Here is a 17,840-nt window from a genome sequence, read left to right on the forward strand (position 1 = left end):
TATTTTACACTATACTGATATATTCTTTTTTCTTATCTGTTTAAATTTGTAGCTTTCATTGATGCATATAACTTTATTACTTTAATTTCTGTTTTTGAGAGGCAAGATGAACAGAAAACAGCTTTTTCATTCTGTGGCATAAAAATGTAGTTATTTTATTATACAGCTACTAAATGCAGCCAAGGCTGGACTTAGCTTTGTGTGACTAGTGCTGGCCGCCAGACTAAAAGGGAAATATAACAGTCGGGTGCATTTTACCTTCAACACATTCTCTGCCTGGGGATAATGCCTACCACTGATTCCCTGACATGAGACTTGCGCTGTGACTCCCAGTCTTGCACATTTATACAGGATGGAGCATCAACACCAGTCTTCATAAGCATTATGAATGCAATACTGGGCAGGGAGACTGTGCAGAAGGCCTTATCTATTCTTTTTTTTCTGCAAAAATATCTGCAGTAGAGGAAAGAGACTGCAGACGGAAAAGCCCAGAGGGCAGCTACTGAATGAGGGCTTCTGGGCACTGAAGAGACAAAGAAGGGAACACATGGCAAATGGGCACTGGCACTTAGTGTTTAAGTTGCCAGTCATTGCACCTTTAGTGTCCCCTATTGACCAGTTGCCATTTAATGTCTTACCGTAAGTTCTTAAATTGTGCCTTCATCATGGTGCATCTTGGCACACGGGGGCAGAGTCGTGACATCACGATCTTCCGTTCCTGTGGTCGGGAGCCAGAACCTCCAGCGCTGCCAGAAGCAGATACAGGTGGGTGCTGCATGCTATATTGCGGGGGTCCCCAGCGGCGGGACCCCTGCGATCAGACATCTTATCTCCTATCCAAAGGATAGGGGATAAGATGTCTAGGGATGGAGTACCCCTTTAACAGATCTAAGTCTGAGGTTCTCTATTGCAACACTCCCCAGCCGGTAGGTGACTTGATCTCTCTGAACTTTGCTATCCATCCTTCCTCTTCTTTTCTATCTTACTTGGGTGTCTCCCTTCCTACCTCCCTCTCGGATCTCTATAGATTGAATTACACCCACTTTATAAATCCATTAGGGATGACCTCGCAAATGGATTGGTTGGGTTGTGTGCATACAGCTAACCCCTTAAGGACCCGGGGTTTTTCCGTTTTTGCACTTTCGTTTTTTCCTCCTTACCTTTAACAAATCATAATTCTTTCAATTTTGCACCTAAAATCCATATGATGGCTTATTTTTGGCGCCACCAATTCTACTTTGTATTGACATCAGTCATTTTACCCAGAAATCTACGGCTAAACGGAAAAAATCATTGTGTGACAAAATTGAAGAAAAATTCAATTTTGGGGATTCAGTTTCTACGCAGTACATTTTTCGGTAAAAAGGGACACCTTCTCTTTATTCTGTAGGTCTATACGATTAAAATGATACCCTACTTATATAGGTTTGATTTTGTCGTACTTCTGGAAAAAATCTGAAATGCATGCAGGAAAATGTATACGTTTAAAATTGTCATCTTCTGACCCCTATAACTTTTTTATTTTTCCGCGTACGGGGTGGTATGAGGGCACATTTTTTGCACCATCTGAAGTTTTTAGCAGTACCATATTTGTAATGATCTGACTTTTTAATCGCTTTTTATTCATTTTTTCATAATATAAAAAGTGACCAAAAATACGCCATTGACCTTGCAGTTTAATTAACTATATATTTTTATAATTCGGACATTTCCTCACGCGGCGATACCACATATGTTTATTTTTATTTACACTGTTTGTTTTTTTTAAATGGGAAAGGGGGGTGATTCAAACTTTTATTGGGGAAGGGGTTAAATGATTTTTATGAACTCTTTTTTCACTTTTTTTTTGCAATGTTATAGCCCCCATCACTGCACACACTTTTACATTGATCATTGTTATCCCATAGGATAACATTGATTAATGATTCTGCCGCTTGACTGCTCATGCCTGGATCTCAGGCACGGAGCAGTCATTCAGCGATTGGACACGCAGGAGGAAGGTAGAGACCCTCCTTGTGTCCTCCAGTTGTTCGGGAAGCCGAGATTTCGCCACGGTGGTCCCGAACAGCCTACCGAACTAGCCGGGAGAAATATACTTTGACTTTAGATGCGGCGATCAACTTTGAATGCCGCATCTAAAGGGTTAATTGCTATTAGCCACTGGTCCCGGCTGTTGGAGAGAGCGGAGAAAGGGAGTGGACTCAGTGTGTACAGGTATGTCCTTAAGAGCTTAAGATGGTGGTATTGCCCACACTCCTCTATTTGTTTTGGACGCTCCTGATTCCGATTTGGATGGCGGATCTTTGCTAACTTCAAGCTGTTTTTTATCGTTTTATTTGGTGGGGCCTTCCTCCTCATATTCCCAGGGCTATCATGTTGGGTTCAAACACGGGCAACCAGAGTAATATGGGGAATGGAAGGACTACAGTTCAGAGAAAGATTATCAGAATTAGGGTTATTTAGTTTAGAAAAAAGAAGACTTAGGGGAGACCTAATAACTATGTATAAATATATCAGGGGACAGTACAGAGATCTCTCCCATGATCTATTTATACCCAGGACTGTATCTATAACAAGGGGGCATCCTCTACGTTTAGAGGAAAGAATGTTTCTATACCTGCACAGACTGTGGTTCTTTACTGAATAGTGAGACTACGGAACTCTCTCCCGGAGGAGGTGGTCATGGTGAAATCGGTAAAAGAGTTCAAAATGGGCCTGGATGCATTTTTCAAGAGTAATAACATTACAGGTTATGGATACTAGATTTATAGGGACAGAAGGTCGATCCAGGGATTTATTCTGAGATGGGTTACTCTTGTGAATTACCTTTTAGACCCCCACTTCCTGCAATTCCTAATGTGGTCCGTTACGCCTGTTTCTTCCGTTTGTTTCTGCAACAATTTCCCTCTATTCTCTTCTACACTGGGACTCTGTTCGTTTCAAGCTTTCTTTACAATCTCCTGTGTCCCCTGTAATGCCTCTCTTTGGTAATCCTTCTTTTCCCCCTGGCCTTTTAAGATCTGAGGAATTATTTTGTTTTTCACAGATTCTCTCTTTTTTTACATTCTATAGGTTCTTCTACTGTTGCAATTGATTCCACCTGCTATGAAGATATGGCATTATATTCCCCTCTCCGTCCAGGCACTCACTTTATCCTATATTCCACATTCAATCAACCTTCACGGGGTGTAAAGTTGCCCTTCATGGCATATTGGGTGGAAGATCTGCAGATTGATCTCCCCTTCCCTCTTGGCATGATTGTTGCACACACCTGAGTAAGGGTAGTTGGCAGGTCTCGTTGACAGAATCTGCCCTTAAGATTTTGCAAAGGGCTTATTATGTTCCCACCAGAACCCACACTGTCTTCCCCTCTGTGTCTCCCCAATGTTTCAGGGGTTGCACGGATGTTGGCACTATGCTTCATACCTGGTGGACTTGTCCCCATATCTCTGCTTTCTGGAACCAGGCCATAGATTTGCTTTCTTCTGTAACCGGACGGTCTTATACCCTTGATCCAGCGAAGTACCTTCTCAGTACAGCGATGTACCTTGATCCAGCGATGTACCTTCTCATAACAACATTGTTATCTGAACGTTTGATGACACTAAGACACTTTCAGATAAGGTTTGGGGTCCCTGGATCTCTTCTGCTCATGCGGTTGATATGTCTTATGATCTGGCTCTGTGAGTTTTATAATTTGTTCTCTGCTTCTACAGTAACCTGCTTAGTTTTAACTTTACTGTGCTGACCTATTCCCTTACTTTTTTATTTTATGCCTTCTCCCCTCCCTTCCCGTCTCTCTGCCCCCTTTTTCCGGACCTTTGATTATATTGTCTGTATCTATTTTAGTTTTCCTTTTATTTTTGTAGCTTGCGTTGCTACACTTTGTTGCTTGATGTTTTTATGATGTTACTTGCACATTGTACTTATGTACACTTGCTTGAATTTATTGTCAATAAAATTTCTCCTTTTGACACTAAACAATCAGAGTGTGAGAAAGGGTTAACCAAATAGGCAGTATGTGAGAAAGGGTTAACCAAATAGTTCTATTTATCTCATCTTCCCTGTTCGTGTTGTAATAAAGGTGGTTCCTCCTGCTGTATGTACCATGTTCAATATGCAGTAGCAGCATCAGTACTGAAGGATTTATGTGTTCAATCCTATTCCATACAGCTGAGGGCTAAAGAGCCAGCCATGGCCTGTCTAATCCTGCCCTTACCCTGCAATTGGCATACAGTCAATGTGACCTTCACAACACAGCTCTTTCCCAGAATGCAGTCACAATTATTCCCTAAACCAATGATTCTACATACAAAGTAAGGTTTTAAGCTGTTTTAAATCACAAGTACAGTTGATTAATTATGTTGCATCTTTTGATGCAGCTGCTCTGAAATGCAGTAGTAAACCATATTCTTGTTTATCATGACTTGTTTATATATTAGAGGGAACTGCTATTTGGCTTTTATCTGTAAGGTAGCCGGAAATGCACATCTGGAGAACATTGTATTCTTTTGACAATGCATGTGTGCATATTTGCAGTATATGTAACCATTCACTCCTCCATACTCCATTTGTACAGCATAATTCCAGCTGCCAGGTGCACACAAAATAAATGTGCTCCCCCAGAAAGAGAGCTGGAGCCCGTGCTCTTGCAGCTGCTGCTTTTTATAAATGGCATGTCAGCCGGCACAGCCTGGAGATTGGACGCTTCCCAGGGCAGATGAGGAGAGGGAGCCACTATTGATCATGGCGCTCAGTGTGCATCAGTAGTGATCAATCTTCCAGTCTCCGCAGCCGCCTCCCTCCCTCATCTATGTTATTGATAGAACAAAAGGAGACCAACCTAGTTCCTAATTTATTCTTCAGTTATTTGGCCTCATGTATCTTTGTTTTTCAGTATAAAGCTTCTTTCCCCCAAAACACACTAAATTCTGTAATTTGTTACAGAATTTGTTACATATAAAGCTTACTACTACAATAAAAATTGAGTGCTCCATTGCATCATATTTCTTGAGTATTAATCATATTATGGATTAGTTATAGGATATAGTAAGACCTACCCCAGATCTTAAAGGGGTTATACAGGAATAGAAAAACAGAACTAATTTCTTTAAAAAACAGCTCCACATCTGTCCCCAACATTGGTGTGGTATTACATTTTTGGCTCCATTCTCTTCAATGGAACTGAGCTGCAGAACCACACCCATCCTGGAGACAGATGGGGAGCGTCTTTTGAAAGAAATTGGCTCTGTTTTTCTATTGCTGGATAGCCCCCATAAAGGGAGTATTCTCATAATCATAAGGGATAACTAGCAGATTAATGGTGGTCCAACTGCTGAGATCTCCACTAATCCTGAAGGCGGAGGACAAATTGTCCTCGAGATGAATGCATGGCCAGCGTTGACGGAAGATATCACCTTAAAGGGGTACTTTGCCCCTAGACATCTTATCCACTATCCGAAGGATAAGGGATAAGATGTCTGATTGCGGGGGTCCGGCCTCAGGGAACCTCCATGATCTCCAGCACGGCACCCCAGTCATCCAGTGCACAGAGCAAACTCTGCTCCATGACTGATGACGTGCAACCACAGCCTCCTCCATTCATGTCTCCTCCCAGAGACATGAATGGAGGAGGCTGTGGTTGCACGTCATCCGTTGCACGTTTCCTGGAGCTAATGGTGGATGCTAGTGATGAGCGAATTTTAGAAAAATTGGATTCGGCCGATTCGCCGAATTAAACAAAAATAATAATTTTGGTCCGAATTTATTTGCAGCCAATCGCTATTAAAAACAGCTATTTCATGCCTACAGAGAGCATCAATAGGGGTGTAGAACACTTTGCCTTGCTGTAACACGCATAGGGTGTGTGCTGGGTTAGTGAAATAATACTGTTATTCAGTATGACATGCAGATCAGATGCATCGCTTTTAGAATGACAGAGCCTGGAGGTGGCATCAGTATGGGGAGACCATATAGTGGCTGAATGGGACAGCGTGGAGGTGGCAGCAGCATGAGGAGACCATATAGTGGCTGAATGGCACAGCGTGGAGGTGGCAGCAGCATGAGGAGACTATATAGTGGCTGAATGACACAGCCTGGAGTTGGCGGCAGCATGAGGACAGGGATGTGGGAATCCTATTGCCCGGCACAAGTAGTTTTGGGTGCCGGGCAGGTGAATTTTTCATAGATTTAGCCCTGTATCGGGCAAGCAGGGCCGGACCGACTTCATAAATCTCACCTCCTCTGTCCTCCTCACACACAGCAGTCATTATGGAGGTCAGGAGCTGTGCACAGATGTCCTCTCTCTCCCCCCCCCCCCCCCCCGCTCTGTCTTTTCCCCGTGCAAACTTGCAGCCTCTCCGTGGTAGATGAGGTACTGAGGAGACAGAGGAGGGGGAGGGGGATGGAGCTGTGTGCGGAGGAGGGGAGGAGCTGTGTTCGTCCTCGCTCTCCCCCTGCTTCTTGTGTAATGTAGAAGCAAGTGAGTGTGAAGCAGTGTGAAGCTCAGGTGAGGAGGCCGAGCATGCAGGCGGCGGGAAGGGTGGTCGTACATGTATGTAATGTATGATTAGGGGGATGTATCAGCGGCGGGTGTATGTATGATGTGTTCATATGTATGGTGTATATGTGTGTGTATGGTGCATGTGTATGGTGTATGTGTATGGTGTATATGTATGGTTTGAGTGTATGTGTGTATGATGTCTGTGTGTATGATATCTGTGTATGTATGATGTGTGTATGATGTCTGTATGTGTGTATGTAATGTATGATGGGGAAGCAGCGGCAGGTGTATGTATGATGTGTCTGTATGTATGATGTATGTATGTAATGTATAATATAGGGGGCAGTGGCCGGTGTATGTATGTATGATGTGTCTATGTATGAATATACTGTATAATATAGGGGGCAGTGGCTAGTGTATGTATGTATGATGTGTCTATGTGTGATGTATGTATATACTGTATAATATAGGGGGCAGTGGCCGGTGTATGTATGTATGTATGATGTGTCTATGTATGATGTATGTATATACTGTATAATATAGGGGGCAGTGGCCGGTGTATGTATGTATGATGTTTCTGTATGATGTATGTATGTAATGTATAATATAGGGGGCAGTGGCCGGTGTATGTATGTATGATGTTTCTGTATGATGTATGTATGTAATGTATAATATAGGGGGCAGTGGCCGGTGTATGTATATGTGTATGTATGTATGTTTTGTACAGGGGCGGACTGACAAGTGCTGCTGCCAGTTGTGCCATCTAATTTTTTATTTTTATTTTTAGTGGCTTCTGGTCACCCGCACTAAATTGCACCCCCAGAATCCCGCCCCCTTCATACTCACCCACCGACCAAGAGCCCCACGGATGCACGCAAACACGCCTGAACCAAAACTACAACTTCCAGCATGTTGCACCGTAACCTCAACTGTAGAACTATAAAGTGTAACATGCTGGGAGTTGTAGTTTTGGTCCGGGTCATCTGCAGAGCCATAGGCTGTATCAGGGCATGCTGGGTGTTGTAGTTACTAACTGTAATTCCCAGTATTCCTTGACACATCCTATGGCTCTGCAGCTGACACGAACCAAAACTACAACTTCCAGCATGTTACACAATAACCTTAACTGTACTACTATACAGTGCAACATGCTGCAACACCCACACAACCATAGGCTGTATCAGGGCATGCTGGGTGTTGTAGTTATCTACTAACTAAATGCAACTTCCAGCACTTTCTGACACATAAATTAGAGTAAATAAAATGCACCACATAAACTGGAGAAGCAGAACACCCCCCCCCCCCCCAGTAACACAGCGCTGTTCAGTGTTTTCCAATCAAAAGACTCTGTGTATAAGTCCCAAAGAAGACTGAAAAATTGTGATTCAAATATTTTAAAAAGTGCGTGTATATGTGAATAAGCCCCTTTCCTAATAAAAGTTCTGATAATAAATGGTTCCGATAAAAACTACAGATCCCGGCACATAAGATTACCCTCATACATCCCTGTATATGGAGAAATTGGCGTTATAGGGGTCAGATGGGTGGGGCTTGCCTCGGGTGTAAAAGGAGTTAGCTACACCTCTCCCGCTGCTAATAGCCTGGCATGCTGCGATCGCCGTGGCCGCTATTAAACCATTAGATCACCGCTGTCTAAGTTGACAGCAGTGTCTAAAGGGATCTTATAACCATGCCTGGTGGTCTAGTGGGGGGGATCGTACTATTTTGGTTGAAATTATTTTATCTACCAGGACAAGTGTATTTTCTTGAGGGACAAATAGATTGTGTTCCGCTTTAGTCCCTTGGACAAGTAGTTTTTTTTCAAATTTCCACACCCCTGGAGGAGAACATAAAGTGGCTGAATTACACAGCCTGGAGGTGGTGGCAGCATGAGGAGACCATATAGTGGCTGAATGACACAGCCTGGAGCTGGCATCAGCATGAGGAGAACATATGATGGCAGAATGAGAGAGCCTGGAGGTGGCAGCAGCAGCAGCATCAGGAGTCCTGAAAGTGACCCGGTGACAGAGTGGTGCAGTGGGTGGCAATACCAGTTACCCGGTGACGAAGGTGGGTGAAAAAAGGAGAACTTTGGCATCAGGCGGGTGGCAGGATCAGAATAGTAGCTGAGGCAGGTAGGCAGAAGAAAATGGTCTCTTTTGTAAAAGTGTTAGTGTGCACAAGTAAGTATTGAGGATATGCGTTACGTAAAACTTAACTTTTAATAATATGCTTAGGATAAAATATATGGACCCAACTTTTTTTTTTTTTTTTATCAAACAAAAGGAAAGGTGTGCAAGAAACACCATATGCCACCTACACCATCAAGTATTGATGTGATGCAAAGACCTCTAAAAGGTGGAAGGGAACAACGTATGGTCCATTGTAACTGGTGGGGTAAAAACTTCCCCTGTAAGGCTCTACTCTCGCATTATTAATTCCCTTCTTGGCAAGTGTTACTTGCTCAAAAAAGGGTGGCCCCACACAGGAACCTCTCCATATGTCCACCTACAAATACTGCCATTTTCCAGGGTTTTTAAGTGGAAATAGGAATTGATTCCTGTGTGGGGCTGCCCTTTTTAAGACGAATAACCCTTTCCTCAAAAAGGTGGAAGGGAACAACGTATTGTCCATTGTAGCAGGTGGGGGTAAAAACTTCCCCTGTAAGGCCCTTCTCTCGCCCTATTAATTCACATTTTTGGCAAGGCAAAAACCCTGGGAAATGGCGGTGTTTGTAGGGGGAAATAGGCCGCACTTTTTAGGGCAAGTAACACTTTCCAAGAAGGGAATTAATAATGCGAGAGTTGGGTTCCCTTTCACCTTTTAGAGGTGTTTGCATCACATCAATACTTGGTGGTGTAGGTGGCACATGGTGTGTTTTGCACACCTTTCCTTTTGTTTGATTTAAAAAAAAAAATTGGGTACATATATTTTATTTTTATCCTAAGAATATTATTAAAAGTTTAGTTTTAAGTAATGCATATCCATACTTACTTGTGGTCTGATGCGGAGGAATGTCTGTGTCTGGGGAGCAGCGCCTTAAATCTGTTTAACACTATCCATATTTGTGAAGTGTTGGTGTGGCACCATGGTCAATCTACTCTGAGGCATTGGTGGGTGAAAATCCTGGCTGGTCCATGCCTGATTCATCTTCACAAAGTTCAAGCTCTCCACATTTTTTGTTGACAGACAAGTTCTCCTTGGGGTTACTATGGCCCCCGCCGCACTAAACACCTGCTCTGATTGCACACTACTGTCCGGGCGGGACAGCTTTTCCAGGGCAAACTCTGCTAATTGCGGCCACAAATCAAGTTTGGCTGCCCAGAAATCCAGTGGATCTTCAAGGTGTGTTTGTATGGTCATGTCAAGGTATGCCACCACCTGCTGGTTCAGGTCCTGCTCCAGGTCTACCTGCTGCTGAAAGGCCCCCATTTTGTGCCGGTAGCAAGGGTCCAATAAGGTGGAGAGGCAGAAGTCATCCCGCTGCCGAATGGTGACAATTCGGCGGTCACTATGCAAGCAAGTGACCATGCATCGTGCCATTTGTGCAAGTGACTCGGAGGGACTCCCTGCCTCCATCTCCACTGCATACTGCCACGGTGTGTCTGGGTCCTTTTTCTTGCCTTCCTCATAACCCTCTAGCTGCTCCTGCTCCTCCTCTCCTGTCAGATGACTAGAAAAACCGCCCATCTCGCAAAACCTAAACTGTGCTCCACTGTGGTCCTCTCCCTCCTCCTCCTCCACTTCAGCCCCCACAGGGCTCATGTGGCTGTGAGATGTAGGCGCCATGTCTCCAATGCCCTGACCAGCCATTGTTTCCAACATGTGTTGTAGTAGATGAAGCTGTGGAATGGCATCGTTCATCCTGTAATCCTGGCGACTGACTAATAATGTGGCTTCCTCAAAGGGCCTGAGCAAACAGCAGTTGTCACGTATGTGCTGCCACTGGTTGACATTGAAGTTACATAGGGGAGTCCCCCTATCCACTTGAATCATCAAGAAATCTGTGATTGCTGTTCTCTTTTCTCTGTTCGTATAATCGGTCCAACATATCGAGGGTGGAATTCCAACTTGTGGAAACATTGTAAATCAGACTATGTTGGGGGATGCCGATCAGACCCTCAAGGAGGGTGTGTTTTGCTGTGTACGAGTGGCTGAAGTGCATGCAAAGTTTCCATACCATTGTTAGGATGTCTTGCAGATGGGGGGGGGGGGGGGAACACTTCAGGAACCGCTTGAAAACCAGATTGAACACGTATGCCATGCAGGGCGCATGTCTCAGGCTTCCTTGTTGCAGAGCAGACAAGATGTTCTTCCCGTTGTCGGTCACCATGGTTCCAATTTCCAGTTTTCGTGGAGTAAGCCATGATTCGATTTCTTGGTGAATGACTTTTAGCAGTTCCTCCCCTGTGTGACTCCGCTCACCAAGGCAAACCATGTGAAGAACAGCGTGACCCCGCCGTGCCCTGCACACATGGTATGCTGGTGGGGCACTGAGACTTGTCCGTGCAGTGAAGGCTGAGGACACGGTGGAGGATGAGGAGGCGGAGTCGCACACTGTCACAGAATCAACGGCCTGAGAGCGGAACGTGGAGGGGAAAGCGGCGTGACCTGTCCAAAAACCACATTACCCAGTGGGCCGTAAAGGACATATATTGTCCCTGACCGTAATTACAGCTCCGCACGTCGTTGCTGCCATGCACTTTGGTACACACCGACAGGCTCAAGGACTGGCCCACCTTCTGTTCCAAAAATGGCTCCATACCATGGCTGGTACTGCCTTCTTCACAAAGAAATGACTGCTTGGGACTCTCCACCTCGGCTCAGCACAAGCCATCAGTTCTCTGAAAGGTGCAGATTCCACCACTTGAAAAGGGAGGGACTGCAGCACCAGCAACTTGGACAGGAGCACATTCAGCTCCTGCGCCGTTGGATGAGTGGGCACATACTGTTGTCTCTTGGACATGGCTTCGCCGATGGATTGATGGTGGAATGACTGATTAAAAGTAGGAGGAGCAGGAGCATCTGGAGCGACAGAAGGTGGGTATGATAAACAGCTCCCTTCGGCTTAGGTGGTGGAGCCTTGGCTGGCTGAAAGAGGGAGCGGCATGCCACTGGGTGATGCAGCAGGCTGGACCACCACATCGGAGCCACGGGTCTCCCAGGCCACTTTATGCTGACACTGCATATGTTGACGCAGGGCCGTGGTGCCAACATTGGGACCCTGGCCACGCTTTACCTTCTGCCAACACATCTTGCATGTGGCCAGGTTGATGAAAAACTGCCACACCGCCGAGTAGCTGATTTTCCCACCAACAGTCCACACTGATTGACTGCTACAGCTGCTGACTCCAGGAATCCCTGTTCCACTACCTTCCACGAAGGTAGGCTGCTGCGAAGCAGGTGGGTCTACCCCGGGCACGTTTGGCTCCAGACTTTCCACTTCTGCCAACCATGCTGACTGCCAACCATGCTACCACCTTGCTGGCTCAGCTGCTGCCTCACGGGTAACCTGCAACTCTCTTCTCCTGAGGATGAAGCCCCTTCTGCACCCGGCTCCCAATTGCGATCGGTTTCATCATCGAGTTGTGTCTGCATGTCATTGATGTCGTCAGTGACAAGCGGCAGATGTCCTCTATTATATCGTCCTCACTACATAGTGGAGCTGAACCCACAGCATAAGATACTTCTGTGGGGGAGGGAACAGCATAGGACAGAGGCAATGGGAGAACAGGGACTGCTCCTGGGCCATGCCAACTGAGGGTTGTGTCTGAGAAACCCACTGACTGTTGACTGGGGGTGTCTGATGTCACTTGTGATGAAGTGGATGACCGTGTTAACCAATCAATGACAGCAGATGGGTTGCTGCTCAAGACCGGTTAAGATAATACAGTACATACAGCACAGGTTATAAGAGAATACAGTACAGCACAGGTTGTAAGAGAATACAGTACATACAGCACAGGTTATAAGAGAATGCAGTACAGCACAGGTTATAAGAGACTACAGTACAGCACAGGATATAAGCGAATACAGTACAGCACAGGATATAAGAGACTACAGTACAGCACAGGTTATAAGCGAATACAGTACAGCTACAGGATATAAGAGAATACAGTACAGCTACAGGTTATAAGATAATACAGTACAGCACAGGTTATAAGAGAATACAGTACAGCACAGGTTAAGATGATACAGTACATACAGCACAGGTTATAAGAGAATACAGTACAGCACAGGTTATAAGAGAATACAGTACATACAGCACAGGTTATAAGAGAATACAGTACAGGATGAGAATATAGTACAGTACAGGTTATTAGAGAATACAGTACAGGATATAAGAGAATACAGTACAGGATATAAGAGAATACAGTACAGGTTATAAGAATACAGTACAGCACAGGTTATAAGAGAATACAGTATAGCACAGGTTATAAGAGCATACAGTACAGCTACAGGATATAAGAGAATATAGTACAGCTACAGGTTATAAGAGAATACAGTACAGCACAGGATATAAGAAAATACAGTACAGGTTATAAGAGAATACAGTACGGCACAGGATACAAGAGAATATAGTACAGTACAGGTTATAAGAGAATACAGTACAGGATATAAGAATACAGTACAGCACAGGTTATAAGAGAATACAGTACAGCACAAGATATAAGAGAATACAGTACAGGTTATAAGAGAATACAGTACAGCACAGGTTATAGGAGAATATAGTACAGCACAGGATATAAGTGAATACAGTACAGGTTATGAGAATACAGTACAGCACGGGTTATAAGAGAATACAGTACAGCACAGGTTATAGGAGAATACAGTACAGCTACAGGATATAGGAGAATACAGTACAGCTACAGGATATAGGAGAATACAGTACAGCACAGGATATAAGAGAATACAGTACAGCACAGGATATAAGAGAATACAGTACAGCTACAGGATATACGAGAATACAGTACAGGTTATAAGAGAATACAGTACAGCTACAGGATATAAGAGAATACAGTACAGCACAGGATATAAGAGAATACAGTACAGCTACAGGATATACGAGAATACAGTACAGGTTATAAGAGAATACAGTACAGCACAGGTTATAAGAGTACAGTACAGGATATAAGAGAATATAGTACAGCACAGGTTATAAGAGAATACAGTACAGCACAGGTTATAAGAGAATACAGTACAGCACAGGTTATAGGAGAATATAGTACAGCACAGGATATAAGCGAATACAGTACAGGTTATGAGAATACAGTACAGCACGGGTTATAAGAGAGTACAGTACAGCACAGGTTATAGGGGAATACAGTACAGCTACAGGATATAGAAGAATACAGTACAGCTACAGGATATAAGAGAATACAGTACAGCACAGGATATAAGAGAATACAGTACAGCTACAGGATATACGAGAATACAGTACAGGTTATAAGAGAATACAGTACAGCACAGGTTATAAGAGTACAGTACAGGATATAAGAGAATATAGTACAGCACAGGTTATAAGAGAATACAGTACAGCACAGGTTATAAGAATACAGTACAGCACAGGTTATAGGAGAATACAGTACAGCTACAGGATATAGGAGAATACAGTACAGCTACAGGATATAAGAGAATACAGTACAGCTACAGGATATAAGAGAATACAGTACAGCTACAGGATATAGAAGAATACAGTACAGCTACAGGATATAAGAGAATACAGTACAGCACAGGATATAAGAGAATACAGTACAGCTACAGGATATACGAGAATACAGTACAGGTTATAAGAGAATACAGTACAGCACAGGTTATAAGAGTACAGTACAGGATATAAGAGAATATAGTACAGCACAGGTTATAAGAGAATACAGTACAGCACAGGTTATAAGAATACAGTGCAGCACAAGTTATAAGAATACAGTACAGCACAGGTTATAGGAGAATACAGTACAGCTACAGGATATAGGAGAATACAGTACAGCTACAGGATATAGGAGAATACAGTACAGCTACAGGATATAAGAGAATACAGTACAGCTACAGGATATAAGAGAATACAGTACAGCTACAGGATATAGGAGAATACAGTACAGCTACAGGATATAAGAGAATACAGTACAGCACAGGATATAAGAGAATACAGTACAGCTACAGGATATACGAGAATACAGTACAGGTTATAAGAGAATACAGTACAGCACAGGTTATAAGAGTACAGTACAGGATATAAGAGAATATAGTACAGCACAGGTTATAAGAGAATACAGTACAGCACAGGTTATAAGAGAATACAGTACAGCACAGGTTATAAGAGTACAGTACAGGATATAAGAGAATATAGTACAGCACAGGTTATAAGAGAATACAGTACAGCACAGGTTATAAGAGAATACAGTACAGCACAGGTTATAAGAGTACAGTACAGGATATAAGAGAATATAGTACAGCACAGGATATAAGAGAATACAGTACAGCACAGGTTATAAGAATACAGTGCAGCACAAGTTATAAGAATACAGTACAGCACAGGTTATAGGAGAATACAGTACAGCTACAGGATATAGGAGAATACAGTACAGCTACAGGATATAGGAGAATACAGTACAGCTACAGGATATAGGAGAATACAGTACAGCACAGGATATAAGAGAATACAGTACAGCACAGGTCTAAGACATTTTGATAATGAGATAAAAAGCTCAAATCCACATTGAGTCCCCTGTTTTTGGAATCAAAAAACAGTATCATTTTAGCTTCAAATGTCTTTCTCTCTTGTGTGTTTTTGAAATTCCCTCTCAGTATCTTGATTGTAAGGTCATGTATAGAGTGGCCTGTTTGGGTAAAATGGTGTTCAACTGAGGTGCAGTAGTCCTTTTCTTTATGGCGGTTTATGAAATGTCTGTGTAGATTAATCCTTTCGTTGAGTTTCTGACCGGTTTCACCAATGTAGCATCACATGTCACACATTGTACCATGTAGACCACATTTGGGGATGTGCAGGAGTGTAGTCCCCTAATGTTATATGTCTTGTTGTAAGGTCATGTATGGTGTGGCATATTTGATGTAACCTGTGTCTTCTGCTTGTGAGCTTAGATTTGCTTTGGACTTGATAAAGTGAGGAATCCCGAAAGCTTGTCTCTACAAAATTCTGTTAGTCCAATAAAAAAGGTATTACAAGATACTGCAACATTTTTAGATTTGCATCTGCATCACTGGACTCAAATTTACTTGATTTATAGGGAAAAGGCCTCTGACTTACTGTTGGCTTGTATCTCTACACCTTACCTTATTTAAAAAAACTAAATGCAAAAACAATTTGGTTGCAAGGAATACATTGTTTCTATTTAGGGAATTACTGTTATGTTCATTGCAGTCAAACCTGACAAGTCACTGCACAAAGTAAAGACAGATATATATTATTATTGAATAAACAGGAAAGAGCGTAGTACTTTATTACATGCAAGAGGGACCTCCACCTTAAATTCTTTCTGTAGCAATGCCTCTAGAAAATATAACTTGCAGGTCACAACCGTCTGCACCTAACCCAGATGGCAGGCAATTGTATAGAATTCCACCTGGACTTCTTTTCGAGGACGTTGCGCTGACTTCGTATATGACCTTGTTTGCACCTCAACTTTTAATTTTCACATGCTGAGCCTGCAGGCTCTGCTGGGCCATCTGCATTTTTGTCTATCACCATTTTGTTTGTGTCCTCTTAATAAGGCTTCTCAGGGTGGTACTTAGAATTCATTACCTGTGTGTACGAATATTAACGTTACTGCTGATGGCAAAACAGATGACTCTGTCCCACTTCAGCAGTGTGTATGACATGACAAAAAATTATTGTAAGGATATTAAGACTAAGACATTGTCCCTTATTTACTAAAGTCCAACCGACTCTTTTTCTCGGTTATTGCGCCTAAATTTTAGTCGCAACGTCTGTGCAACTATTTATGTGACCAAATTTTAGTCACACAACCAACACTTTTTTTTTCACTCTGAAATGGGCGTGTTTTATGCAAAAATGGGCGTTTTACCGACAAAAAACTAAAAATACCCGGAGTACTTCAAAAATCACTCAAGAAAAAGTGTGAGTTTGCCTCACACAATAATAGATAGCCCAGAGGCCGAGTGAAATTCCAAAAATGGAGCGATTTCTAACAAGGGACTGTTTGCCATTGTGTTTTTTTTTGTGAAAGTAACTTGTTTTATAACAGGAAAACATTTTGTACAGTTCAACACTTTTATGAATAAAATATTTAATGCTTTTGTGATAGTTAATGTGTATATATATTTTTTTCTTTTTAACACATTTGCAATATTAGGTTTAAATCTATTTAACACCCAAGCTGATAAACAAGGATCAGGGATGTGGAAATCCTATAGCCCGACGCCCGGGACAAGTAGTTTTGGGCGCCGGGCAGGTGAATTGTTTATTGATTTAGCCCTGTATCGGGCGAGCAGGGACAGACAGACTTCCCCCTTATTTTTCTTTAATGTCGGTGTGAGGCGCAGGAGCCGATGGAAGTCTGTACCTCACACCGGCCTCAGAGTGTATGGAGGGGGCGGCTGCCTCCAGCTGACTGCAGAGCCCCCTTATCTCCCCTCCCGGAGGATGGACGGAGCTCAGAAGACACAGCAGGGTGAGAGAGCGGACATAGACAGCTCCATCCCCTGCACACAGCTCTACCCCTCCCCCTGCTCGGTCTAGACAGGACCTAATCCACCACGGGGAGGTTGCTTGTTTGCACGGGGAAAACACAGAGCAGGGGGGAGGGGAGAGAGGAGAGGACGGAAATCTGACCTCACACGGCGGCGGTGACTACAGCTCTGATGTCCACTCATGGCGGCTCAGGTGAGGAGACCAAGAATGCAGGCGACAGGAAGGGTGGCTGTATATGTATGGTCTGAGTGTATGTATGATGATGGGGGGGGCAGCGGCAGGTGTATGTATGATGTGTGCATATGTATCGTGTATATCAGTGTTTCCCAACCAGGGTGCCTCCAGCTGTTGCAAAACTACAACTCCCAGCATGCCCTGGGCATGCTGGGAGTTGTAGTTTTGCAACAGCTGGAGGCACCCTGGTTGGGAAACACTGGTGGATATGTACAAAGAGAAAAGAGGAGTTAGGATTAAACCCTGAGGAACCCCGATGCTCCGTTTTATCTCTGCGCTTGTCTCACAGGTATACCTTACAAGACAAGAGTGTGTGGGTACCTTGTGGCAAAACCTCACCCACATGTGATGTCTACTAGTGCAATGTTGCATTGACCCTTTTGTATACTGCATATCACATGCAGGCGTGGTTTTACCTGTTTGAAATGATCACAA

The 17,840-nt window shown here is 43.5% G+C and overlaps 1 protein-coding gene and 1 long non-coding RNA gene across 15 annotated transcripts in view; one reads left to right on the top strand and one right to left on the bottom strand.

Annotated features, from left to right (window-relative positions):
* The window catches only part of DPF3 (double PHD fingers 3), a 272,192-nt gene that overhangs the window by 170,316 nt on the left and 84,036 nt on the right, over nucleotides 1–17,840 (top strand). The window lies entirely within an intron of this gene.
* LOC130295237 (uncharacterized) overlaps nucleotides 1–17,840 on the bottom strand; it is a 163,630-nt gene that overhangs the window by 45,586 nt on the left and 100,204 nt on the right. The window contains exon 7 of one of the 3 annotated variants that reach the window (XR_008848740.1): nucleotides 15,950–16,262. The exons of the other annotated variants lie outside the window; for them this stretch is intronic. This is a non-coding gene — a long non-coding RNA (uncharacterized LOC130295237). Of the gene's footprint in view, nucleotides 1–15,949; nucleotides 16,263–17,840 lie in introns of those variants that run through there. 3 annotated transcript variants of the gene reach the window in all.

The sequence above is a fragment of the Hyla sarda genome, chromosome 11 (genome assembly GCF_029499605.1).
Source record: "Hyla sarda isolate aHylSar1 chromosome 11, aHylSar1.hap1, whole genome shotgun sequence".
NCBI classification, from domain to species: Eukaryota; Metazoa; Chordata; class Amphibia; order Anura; family Hylidae; genus Hyla; species Hyla sarda.